At 34.9% G+C, this 12,145-nt stretch overlaps 1 long non-coding RNA gene across 1 annotated transcript in view; it reads left to right on the top strand.

Moving 5' to 3' along the window:
• Positions 1-11,823, top strand: part of LOC106880123 (uncharacterized) — a 71,921-nt gene extending 60,098 nt beyond the window's left edge. Inside the window, exon 3 of the long non-coding RNA XR_016245152.1 lies at positions 11,677-11,823. This is a non-coding gene — a long non-coding RNA (uncharacterized LOC106880123). The remainder of the gene's footprint in view (positions 1-11,676) is intronic.
• Positions 11,824-12,145: the final 322 nt, after the last annotated feature.

The following is a 12,145-nucleotide window of genomic DNA, read 5'->3' as shown; positions in this document are numbered from 1 at the left end:
ATCCTGTACATTTAATGACCATATAATTCACATGTGGCGTAACTATATATTTTTTATCCTCTCCATCGGTAGAATCTGATAGATAAAGGAACAGCGAAGGTTGGACATGCTTGCAGACAGATATTCCAAACTGATTACTGTCATTTCTTTCGTTAATTCAACATATAAGATATGAGAAAACCTCTAATTTCTTTCAGAAGTTATGGCCACTGCTAACATCAAGCTGAGCTCTTAATTTCTAAACAATTGAATTAGAGGCTGGTTTTTAAACATTAAGTCAATAAACTTTGCGGCTGAACAAACAGGAACTTAGAGCAGCTGTAGATTGAAGCTGTAGTTTTACGCTTTGTATTTCTGCTGGAAATTAATCATTTATTGTCTAGTTCGCAACATATCTGAGATCAGCTGGTCTCTTGTCTAATATCTTGTGTATGCTATACTTTCTAAGTGATACTCTTTTACATGTTTCAGTCATTGGATTGCAGCCATACTGAAGCACCACCATCAGGGAGGGTTTATCGATCAAATGGACCCTTGTATGTGTTTTAATTATGTTTTAAGCATGGATTTGTTTTCGATATCTTTGTTGTCAATATTTCCGGTGTGGTTCTTCATTTGCTGAAAGTATTGACCCAGTATAAAGACACTTTAACCTCGTGATTATTCTATTCTTGCTGTGGTTTTTTGTTTTATATATTTTAATATTTCTTCTGTGGTACAAGACTGTTTTATGTAAAGTGACCTTCCAGAATTTAAGACACAAGTGATGTGAAAGAGATTCAGTTGCCATTTCTATTACAGAGAGATCATTCTGACACTCCCCAGTTGGATCAAGTTGGCATTCATTTCTGTTCTTGTTCCTTGTCTTTACCCACGGTTCACGCCGAGTCATTACATTTCACATCAAATGGATCCCAGTTGTTTGTCTCCTATTTGTTTGTAGTTTAGCCGGACAATATCCTATATAGCCTTCCATCTATTCATGTCAATATTGTGATATTTGTTGGTGATTTGATGCTTTCAGACTGAGCGTACTTAAAAGCTCTTTTACTGGATGTCAAGTCCCGCTTGCTTATTTCCTTGATGAAGACTTTTCTAATAGAAACAATTTAGGTTCTCACAAACGGATGTTTTCTTTATCACTAATTACTCTCTTGTTCAGTAAGCGGGATGGGAAAGTGATTTCACTTGTAAGTGGCCCAACCATCGCCCAAATGCTTTCTCGTTGGATCTAGAATCAATCTTTTTCATGCTAAAGTACAAGTCTTACATCCATTAAGCAAGCTTTATAGTTTTGAAGAGTCTTTTAGTGGGTGACATGTAAAATTATCATTCCATCAAGGCCATTTTACTTTGAGTCCTGAGCTTCTCAGATATTATTGGGATTTTGCTTTGTCTATTTCATCTCTGTTTAGTTTAACCCAATATTTGCCATATACGGGCTTTTCTTGCTATCGTTTTATCATGATACGTTGCTGTTCCAGTTTGGAGTTTAGTTGCTTTAAAACTTTTGCTTTTTCTTCTTTTTCATCATAGTTGTTAGATACTATGACCTCTTTTTTAGTATTTGTCAGCTTCCTTAAAGGCAGAAAACAGTTTTGTTTTTTTGTCGTGTTTTGTGGCTATTCGTATCAATTTTAAACCTTCTGTTAGTCCTTGTTTGTTCCCTCTCTGTTTAGACTCCTGTGGGCAATAAAGAAATAAATCATTATCATCATCATTGCGTTGGAAAGCTTTTCCCTCTTTCCTAATGCCGAGCACACAAGTGCTAAGCAAAATTGAAACAGTATTTTTTTGTTTGGATGAGGCTATACTCAGTGTTTTTCAATCAACACTGTGACGACAATGATAATGATGTTGTTGTTGTTGATGATGATCAGAAAGGGCTGCAAATTTCCTATAGAAGTCATTGTCTACCTGGACATATTCATAACCGCATCAGATGAATTGTATATTCTGCATAAAACAATCCGTAACTCCCAATGACCGGCCGCTCTCCGATTTTCGCTTGTTTTTGTTTCTTTCCAATTCCTCTCTTGAAAACTTTTGAATTATTCTGCATGAGTCCATCAATCAGAAATCAATTGAATGCATTACTGGTTCTGTTATATTTTTGTTTTCCAAACTTAAAATAATAACAATAATATTTACTTAGTTCCGTGTTCCTTCAGAGATATTTATAGGAAAGATATATTATTGTAAGTAAGACATATTCCTGCAGATAAAACCCAAATATTCATTAATTCGATAGAAAAAATTCTTTCAGAATAATTTTCCGAGATTTTCCTATGTTTTTATTGGCAGTGAGCCAAACGAGCTGTCTGCTGTTTAGTATACAACTTCCTGCCAATAAAGAAAAATGGCGAAATGAAAAAGTCTCGAAGTAAAAAAAAAAAAAAAAGAAAAAACCTCCACTATTCAACGACATAGTGTTTATTTTGATGGACGCCATTCATTGAGTAGAGTACATCAAAATAGCCCTGGTTTTGTTTTGTTCTGATCAGATCTATCGTCTCTTTCTATTTCTTGTTTCTGATTCGCTCTCTCCTGATATTACCAATCACCACCACCATCACCACAATCATCATCACCACCACAAACAACTCGGAATATGTTAATCTCTTTTCTTGTATTGCAGTTATTGAACGGTGGGACAAACAATAAACGGTTTTGATTAAAATTAATTTTCTTTTGAAGAAATCTCAAATGATAAATTTTATCTTTTGAACAATTTTTTTTCTTTCATTAATCTGTTGAAAGATAAATCTGTTTTCGGCGCAATATCTAAGTTGCTAGTTTAGTTAATTTAGTTGAGGCTTCCGTATTACATATCTCCTTCAATGGTAGCTATGCATGGTCGTTTAATCTGCTAGAAATTGCAGCTAAAGCCAAACTTAGATTGTTTTATAATTGCAGCTACAGCAAAACTTTCATTGGTTTATATAAAAAACCAATGATGAAGGATAACGTTGTACTAGAAATACCTGTTACTATACAAGGTGATCATGGTAGGAATAATTTCAATCAATCAATTAACCGTGACCTAGAGCTGATCAACAACAACAGTTATGCAATTCTGATGCATTAAATTATACGTAATGTTTATAAACGTGGCTGGTTCAATCATATTTAAACTGAATTTTGTAGTGATATAATAAGGTTGCAACAGAACTGTCTCCTGACAAGTAAAAAGACTACAATTCCTTTACAGAGAATAGAAGATAAATTACTCTCTATTCATGTGGAAAGGAATTCCTCGCACAAACTTGTCATTTATAAGTTTATAGCTTCAAACAAAAACTTTCCTGACATAGATGTAGCAAATTTTGAATAAAGAAAAGTTTTCGGAATGCCATACAGAAGGATTATCGAATATCTCGGCTTGTAAAATCATATTTAATATCTTAAAATCTGTATAATGGAGGCCGCGTCTATGGCTTGTCAAAATGATTTTGATGTATAGCCTAAAACATTACCATTTTGCCGGAGGGTTAAATATGTTTCAAGCATATGTTACAAGCATTATGTTGCAAACATATGTTATAAACATTTTCTAATAAATATTAAGTATGATTCTACTCAAGAGAAATTCTTCATATTCTTGCTGTGTAGTAAGACAGTCTCTATATTACAACTTTCTTTGTGAGATAAAAGCTTTTAAAATAATGAATGAGAATTTCCTAGAAAAATTGTATTTAAAAAAAAAATTTTCATGTGTATTTTCAGTTTTTGGACTTGATGTCCTAAAATTAAATTGATAAATCTAATTTGTTTTTACAAACAGATATCAGTGAGGGAAAGGAAGTCTACACTAACAAATGTTTTTTTTTTTTTAAATTAATTAAAATTTGAAATGACGTAAGGATAAGAAAGAACAAAGGTTTTCTTGTATATTTCTAAGCTTGAATTGTAAATGAAAGGTGATGCAGTGAATAAAACTGCATGGATAGCTTTTATTTGTTTCCCCTGCTGATTTGCACCCATGCTGGGGCACCTCTGTTGAGAGTTTTGCTCTAACAAATCAATCCCAGTTAATATTGATGTGTTTTGAAAGTCTGGGGCTTATTAAATCGGGATCTTTTGTCATGCTGCTTCATAAAAGAGATGTAAACAAACGCATACTACAAATCAGTGTGGAGTATCTCACACACACACACACACACACACACACACACACACACACACACACACACACAAATTTCGTCCTAGAAATTCATCGATCGGTCTGAGACTTGAGCAGAAGACACATAACCAAGGTGTAACGCACTGGGCTTGAACCTGAAACAATGCGATTTCGATTTCTATATATAGGATGTCTGCGCCAATAACACAGAGGAAAATATTACTCGTTACAAATTTCATGAACATAAAATGTCCCTCTGTAATTTGAATTAGAGAACTTCCAGAGGAGATTCACAAAGAAGATTGTCTCTTTGCAACTGCTCAGCTACTGGGAATGGCTGAAACAGCTAAGACTCTACTCCCTGGAGAGAAGGCGGGAGAGGTATGCAGTAATATACACCTGGAAGATCCTGGAAGGAATTGTGCCAAATTTTGGCATTGAAAGCTACACCAATGCCAGAACGGGACGACACTGCATAGTGCCAAAGATCCCAGCAATTCCATCGCGCTTCAGGACCAGTTACTGCAACAGCTTGGGATTCAGGGGCCCACAGCTTTTTAATATTCTCCCAAAGAGCCTGAGGAATCTGCACAAAGTAGATGTAGGAGTTTTTAAATCAAAGTTGGACCTCTTCCTATCGAGAGTCCCAGATGAACCTACCTCGCGGCAGGAGGTGCAAATGAGGGTTGCTAAATCAAACTCCATTCTTCACCAAGTGCCATATATTGTAAGAGGCTCCCTGTAATAATAGTGTAGCAACATGGTGGTGCATCAGCATGGCCGCAGCAGTAAGCTGAAGCTTTAAAAAAAATAATAATAAATTATATATATATATATATATATATATATATATAAGGAGAATTCACTAAAAAATACGAAGACAGGTGGTGTAGACAACAAACAGATGTATTAGTATAACGCTCGGGAAGTGAAAACGTATTTAAGGTTTGGAGTCTACGCTCATCCACACAAAGGAACAAGGAGAGAGAAAAAAGAATGTATAGTGGCTAGGGATCTATCATGGCGAATATATATATATATATATATATATATAATCAATTGCTATATACAATGAGCTTTGGGCAGCTTCTACAGTTTCCTACTTGTTTTTCTCATGCGCAACCCTCCTGTGCACATGTGTGCTGTTTTGTCTGTCCATTTGTGTTTCTATTGATGTGTGTATTTGTACGTTTAATGACTTCATGCCAATTATATAACTATCTTGCTATATTTCATTACGTGCTTCAACGCCAACGCTGCCTGTTCACGTTTATCAGATACTACAAGTGATACTCCCCTACTTGATAATCCAATATATACTAGCTCTACCCGTGGATTTTCCATGTTTTATGCATGGTCTTATTTCGTTTTCCCTGCCAAAATTCACGCAGTTTCTTAGCATTGATTTGTTATGTTAAAAATTTCGATTTTCTACACTGGTTAAGGTTGTCTAATGCATAAAACGGAAACGTTCTAACATCATTTCATGCAGAATAACGTGATAACTCATTGATAGACACGGATCAATATCGTCGCCTATAATCCAGAGCACCCAGAAATATATCGGTCTTTTGTTTTGCTTTCCTTGGCATTTATTTTCCCAAGATCAACAACATCGTAATTATCATCATCGTCGACGTCATGGCCGTCTTTATCCTCCTCCTCCTCCTAATCGTCATCAGTAGCAGCAGCAGCAAAATAAAGATGTTTCTAGGAATTAAGAATATCGGAACTTCGCATTTTATATTGTTTTTGCTTAGCGTTGCAATAGTTGTTGCGAGTTCTTTTAAATCAGTACCAGCAATACAGCCGGGTGAAGGGAGCAATAAAAATTAATCAAATTTCATTCTTCCCTTCCATGACATTTATTGGCCTTGTTATCAGCTACAAAGAAATTCCTTTTAATTAGCCATGTTGCCTCATCAGAGATTAGCTGTGTGAACGTATTAAGATCTTATTGCTGGAGTTATATTCGCTAATTCTCTGCAGGTGTTGGTATAATTGTAGTTTGACAGCATTCAGTGAAAGCAGGTTTTTATTATCTTTATTATCTTTTCTTCCTACAAGTATATACGGAGGAGTCTTTGTAATGCGATAGGTGTCAACCGTTTCAAGCAAGTAATATATTCATCGAATTAATATAAATACTTTGAAGTCACCTTACTACTCGGAGATACAAATGCGCGGTTATGCACAAATGCAAGGTAACTAGATTACAATCCATCTGTGCAAATTCCAAACGAGAATTAAATGTGTTTACAAAGTGTTAATTTCCTGCTTTGGGTGGTTAGATCAGTTTAATAAGCGATTATGGCGCGATAAACAGCCAACAGTTCGGGAATATTACAATCCTTCAAAAATTAAGGTGTTTTAGCTTTAAAGGTGGAAACTGACTTTCATAAACAAAAACAAAAATCTTAATTAAATAAAACCTCCGAATTTAACAGTCCCGCGATAAGGCATAAAGTTTAATATCAAAGATTAACATTTCAAAAACATTAGACAGTGGTTCGTGTTTCTGTGATCGAATAAACTCCATACTCGTCATCACTATCTAAGGAAATTATATTTGACTTTCGTATCAATATATTTCTTTGCAATTTCTCTGATTCAATCGTTATAATTAATTCTATCACTAGAATTAATTAGATCATACTGATAAAAAGCTAAACACGGAATCAGTATGCCACTTACATTCATAACAAGCATATAGTAGGTTAAAAATTAATCTATAAAACGGTAACATGATAGATAATTGTTTCAGAATTTTATATTACAGCCATTTCTTTCTCTGCATTTCGCTCTGAATGGTGAATCCTCATCGAATTAACCTTGGTTCATGGGAGGAGATTTTATTGGCTCGGCCTCTGTCCTTGGATTTGAGGGAAATCTCTCATATGGAGCGCAAAAATTAGTTATTAATACGCCCTCTTACATATTAAAATTGCTACGTTAGAGATCGGGATAACTGGTCTGAGACTTAAAAGAGAAAATAGGGGAAAGTCATAGAAATTTCTCGATCCGTGGAGAGATTAAAAATTCTTTTAGATTTATGGTAGCGTTTATATTTACCTGTTTCTAAATCTAGGTTAACGTCCAAGAAGCTGACAGTTATGTTCCTTTTCAATTGTGATAGATAGCCTTATAGTCTTGAAAAATTCATAGAATCTCATTTTATATATTACTAATTTCTTATTAGAGAGCTATGCAGAGTACAAATCGCATCATTCCTGTATAGACATACTCCGAGTTCCAGAAATTCACTAGCTAATTTAACTAACTTATGATTAAATCTGTTCTAGCAGTGAACATCCTCTCTTTTCCCGTTATACAGTGAAGCTGAGAGAGCATTTTTGTCGCTTTTTAAGTCAGTATGTGTAATTTGATGGTGATTTGGCTAGTGTCTATTGCAGTTTTGTCTACTATTTAGAGGCTTGCTCATCAGCTTGTCACTTTGTGTGTGCGGTATCACTGTACGCTATGAAAGATTTATATTTCAAAGTAGAAGTGAGAAGTAATAAATAAATATTAAAGATATGGTTGACAGTTGTGCTAATATGAATGCATTTAACAAACAGCTGCTGGATCACATATTTATGCCTGGATGATGAATCAAGATATGGTTCAGTGCAGCCTAGAAGTAACAAATAACAAGAGAAATAGGTTTATCCGCTTGACTTTCGCAGGAGCAAATTTGCATTGTACAAGTATGTAGCCTCATTCAGCAGGGTTCTTCCATTACTATTCTGGAGTAGATGCCTAGATGTATCAAGGCTGGAGACAGATTTGAAAATTCATTAAGCATTTGCTTTAAATATTACACAGGAGCTTGATTTCCTCATTGGAGGATGTCGCTCATTTTTTTTTTTTTTTTTTTTGTTATTTATGTACAGAATGAAAGGAAGCGAATTATGGGGTGGGTGAGTATTTAATTTCATACGAAATACAGTAAAAATAGAGCTGAATATTAGCAGTTTCTCACTTATATATCGCTATCAGTACAGTTTTGTATTTAAAGTAGAAATCTCGATTTTACTACATTAATATAACGTGATAGTTTGCAGTTGTTTACATCAAGGAGCCAAGCGAAAAAGCGTTCCATACATAGCCGTATCTAGTGTGTGTCCCTCCCTCACTCGTTCTTATAAATGATGAGAGTGTGATTTCAAGAAAGTTTCTTTGCTACAGTTAGAAGGCTGCTCCACAGAATAATGGTTGCACCGTGCGTGTGAAGAAAAGTTCCCAGCTAAGAAAGAGGGTAAACGATTTAGTCCTATGTGGCATCCTTTTATCGTGTGATAGTGAATGGTATACGAATGGTGTGATGGTGTAGAGGTTCCGGGCAATTTGTGAAGCTTTGCGGTGTTAAGACGGTGTGGATATGAGGTGCAATGGTGGCGATTAGATTGAACAAGCATGGTGGTACAATATAACATGGAGTGGTTTATTAGCATTGAGGCTTGGTGGTAGGGAGCGATCGTCTATGGTGACGTTATTGCGTGGTGGCCTCATGGCATCCTAAGTTCAGATGGTGATTTGTTTTGTAGTATGGTATAGTATGTGTATCGTGATGTGGTTAGATAAATCTGGTGGTGAGGGAGTGCCGAAGAAAGTTTGATGTGAAGAAGCAGTGTGACATGGTGGCGTGAGGAAATCTGCTAAGTAAGTGGTGCGGCATGGTAATGGAGTGCTATTGCAGTATGTCATTATTGTGATGGGGGTTTAGTTGTCTGGTACTTCGAGAGTGGCGTGGTGAGATGGTGAGTTTAGTGGTATGAGTATGGTGTAGAGTGGTAATGTATGGGATGTGGTGGTGGTGGTGTGTTGATATTAAAGTGTGATATGAATTAATTCGTGGCTGTATGGTGTTGGATTCTAGTAATGCGACAGTATAGGATGATGTAGCACTCAAACGTGCAGTTATGTGTTGGTGAGGCAGTTTAGTGATATGGCTGGGTAGCGGCGTAGTATATGCTGCACTGTGTGGTGTGGTAGAGTTGTGGAGGTGACCTAATAGTGAGTGGGGGCGGAGTTCAGCCATCGTAGATACCATCTTAATTAATATAGTGCAGTGAAAATTGATTGATTAAAGGTTGGTTTAACGTTCTATAATTTCTGTTTTCCCTTTCACTTTTGGAAATTAAAAACATATTAGTATAGATCTGATGAAATAGATGAATTGAACATATCGCATAATTACTAGCCGTGGCCCTTTTTTCTCTCCCTCCATTTTGTTATTCTGTGTTGAGAGAGAAATGTGCGTGGGAAAGAAAGATAATACGAGAAAGACACAGAGAGTAGAGGGGACGCGTATGGAAGATTGATGAGATGTGGAAGGGAAGATAACCAATAATGAAAAATTAGGAACAACAGAATAGAATGAATATTTTATTTGCCTTTATACTTTTTCCAATTTTATCCTGTTGGTGAGAGTATTTAGATTGAAACATGAAAGACAGATAAAAAGGGAGTTAGAGGAGGAGTATTAGAGAGACAGATACAGTAAGATCGAATAAGAAGGGTAGAAATTGAAATATGTATGTATATACATGTGTGTGTATATATATATATATATATATATATATGTAGTGTTTATATATGCATGTATATCTGTATGTATGCATATATACCTATATATTACACGTGTATATATATACATATATATATGCATGTGAATATATATCCGTATGCTAGCATATACATGTGTATGGAGAAGGGGAGAAACAGTGAAATATAGAAAGTTGGAGGGATGAGGAACAGGAATAGATAATATAGCATGAAATAAAACTAGTAAAATAAGATTTAATCAATTCTAGTTTCGATTTCCAAACATAATTGAAATTTTTCATATTGTTAACTACATACTTCTGCTGCTACTACTACTACTATAATTTTCATTAATATTAATAAGTACAATATATGATCTTTCATGATATTTTATTTTTTGTTTCGTTTTTTGCTTCCAACACCACTAACGTTCTTTTGCTTCTCCTACTCCTTATCATCAGGATAATCATCGCTCTTCATTATCAATATTTATGTCGTCATAGTCGCCGTAGTAACCATCATCCTTTTCATCGTCAACAGCTTCATCAATATCTCCCATTAACGCTATCATAAACATTTTCAATTATAGTATTATAGTCGCCTTCTCTCTCCCTCTCCTATATATATGTGTGTGTGTGTGTGATACATATATACACAAATTCATGTATATATATTTTGAGAGAGAGAGAGATTTCACTTCCGTACTTTTATCAAAATGCATTTCTTTGTATGTTCAATACTTCAGTTCCTATGAAGCTTTTTCTTTTTAACGTGTTTTTATTTTGCTGACTGTTGTGGAATCGCTGATAGAAAGGAATCCACGGTCAGTGGTAGTTGAAACAAGAACTACGTCCTTAGAAGCGTAATTTCCAAAATAAACAAATTGAAATTGAAATAATAATAGTCAGAGATCATGAAGGAAAAAATGAATGATATCTAATCGATGTATCAATACCAACAGATGACTACGTTTCTCTAAAAGAAATGGTGAAATTTTCAAAATACAAAGACTTGGAAATAGAGGTAACTCGAATGTGGGTCTAAAAACAGAAACAATTCCAATCATAATAGGTACATTAGGTATGATAAAAAATATTCAGACAAATACATAACGAAAACACCAGGACTTACAAATATATATAACATACAGAAAATAGGAAAACTAGTCACCGCACATATCCTACGCAAAACACTTTCAATATAGTAACTATAAGAGCATCACAAGAAACTACAGCACATACCCAAGGCACACAGAGCTGCTCTCGGTAATGCAGTTAAAACACGTTATAAAAATAAGACTACTGAATAATAATGATGATGATAATAATAATAATAAAAGCACTGACTTGCCACAGTGTAGGATCTGCTTTCAGAAGTGTGAAAGTATTAGCCATATTGTTAGTGAGTGCTGTAAGCTCGCACAACGCGAATACAAAAGAAGACACGACAATGTGGACAGATATATCCACTGGCAGTTGTGCAGTAAAGCAAACCTCGAGAGAGAGCCGAAAAGTGGTATGAACACATACCAGAGGGAATAATGAAAAACAAACATTACAAAATACAGTGGGATTTTAACATGCAGTGCGACCAAGTCATAGGGGCGAGACGACCATATGTCATTATCATCCATAAAGATGAAAATGAAGCATAGATGATAGATGTTGAAATACCAGGCGATTCGAGCGTGAAATGTCAGGAAACAGAAAACATTCAGAAATACCAACCACTGAGGAAAGTATCAGACTATCATTTCGTTCAGTGTGAGAACGAATACCCCATCATGCGTGCGTGTGTGTATGTAGGGCTATTCACACATATGGTAGTACGAATGGATTCAATTTTCTACTCTGTTGAAGATAGTGTTCATTCATAGGTTTTGACCAGTGCAGAATGATAATAAAGATGAATACTGAACCACTTTATGTTGTTAATATAAGTTAAACGATGGATAATCTATGTTTTGATTGATTTCTTATTCTTTAATTCCTTTTTCTCTTCCACAGAAATATTCGTAATGGGAGGCAGTTCAACTGAAAATGTGCTGGAATATTGTGAATTTTGTTTTATTCAATTTACTTTTCCTTCTTTTCATGTATACCAAATTCTAATTCTATGTATTGAAAAAAAATAAAGTTTAATAATTAACGTTATTTTTGTTTATTTCCTATTAATATTGAATGTATTTATTATAAAAGAAATAGAGAAAGATCACAGGTTTGTTGCTGAAAATTATAGTTAAATAAATCAGTACAAATTATAATTACAGACTGGGTAAATATTTGACTCAAATTCGGCAGAATGAATGACAGGATGCAACTCCCATTTCATCTTTTGCCTTACCTTCAGGAAGATTGATAAGCACCAACAAAAAGATCTTATTGATTCAATCTCTAAAATACCATTTACTGCTTGCCTATGGCCAAAACAAAATCCATCGCTTAAATAGGCAAGTTGAAACTTCAATCAATTAAA

Source organism: Octopus bimaculoides, chromosome 19, assembly GCF_046866305.1.
Source record: "Octopus bimaculoides isolate indiv1 chromosome 19, ASM4686630v1, whole genome shotgun sequence".
Taxonomy (NCBI): Eukaryota; Metazoa; Mollusca; class Cephalopoda; order Octopoda; family Octopodidae; genus Octopus; species Octopus bimaculoides.
Note: the sequence above shows the minus strand (reverse complement) of the source record. Positions and strands in the feature narration are given on the sequence as shown.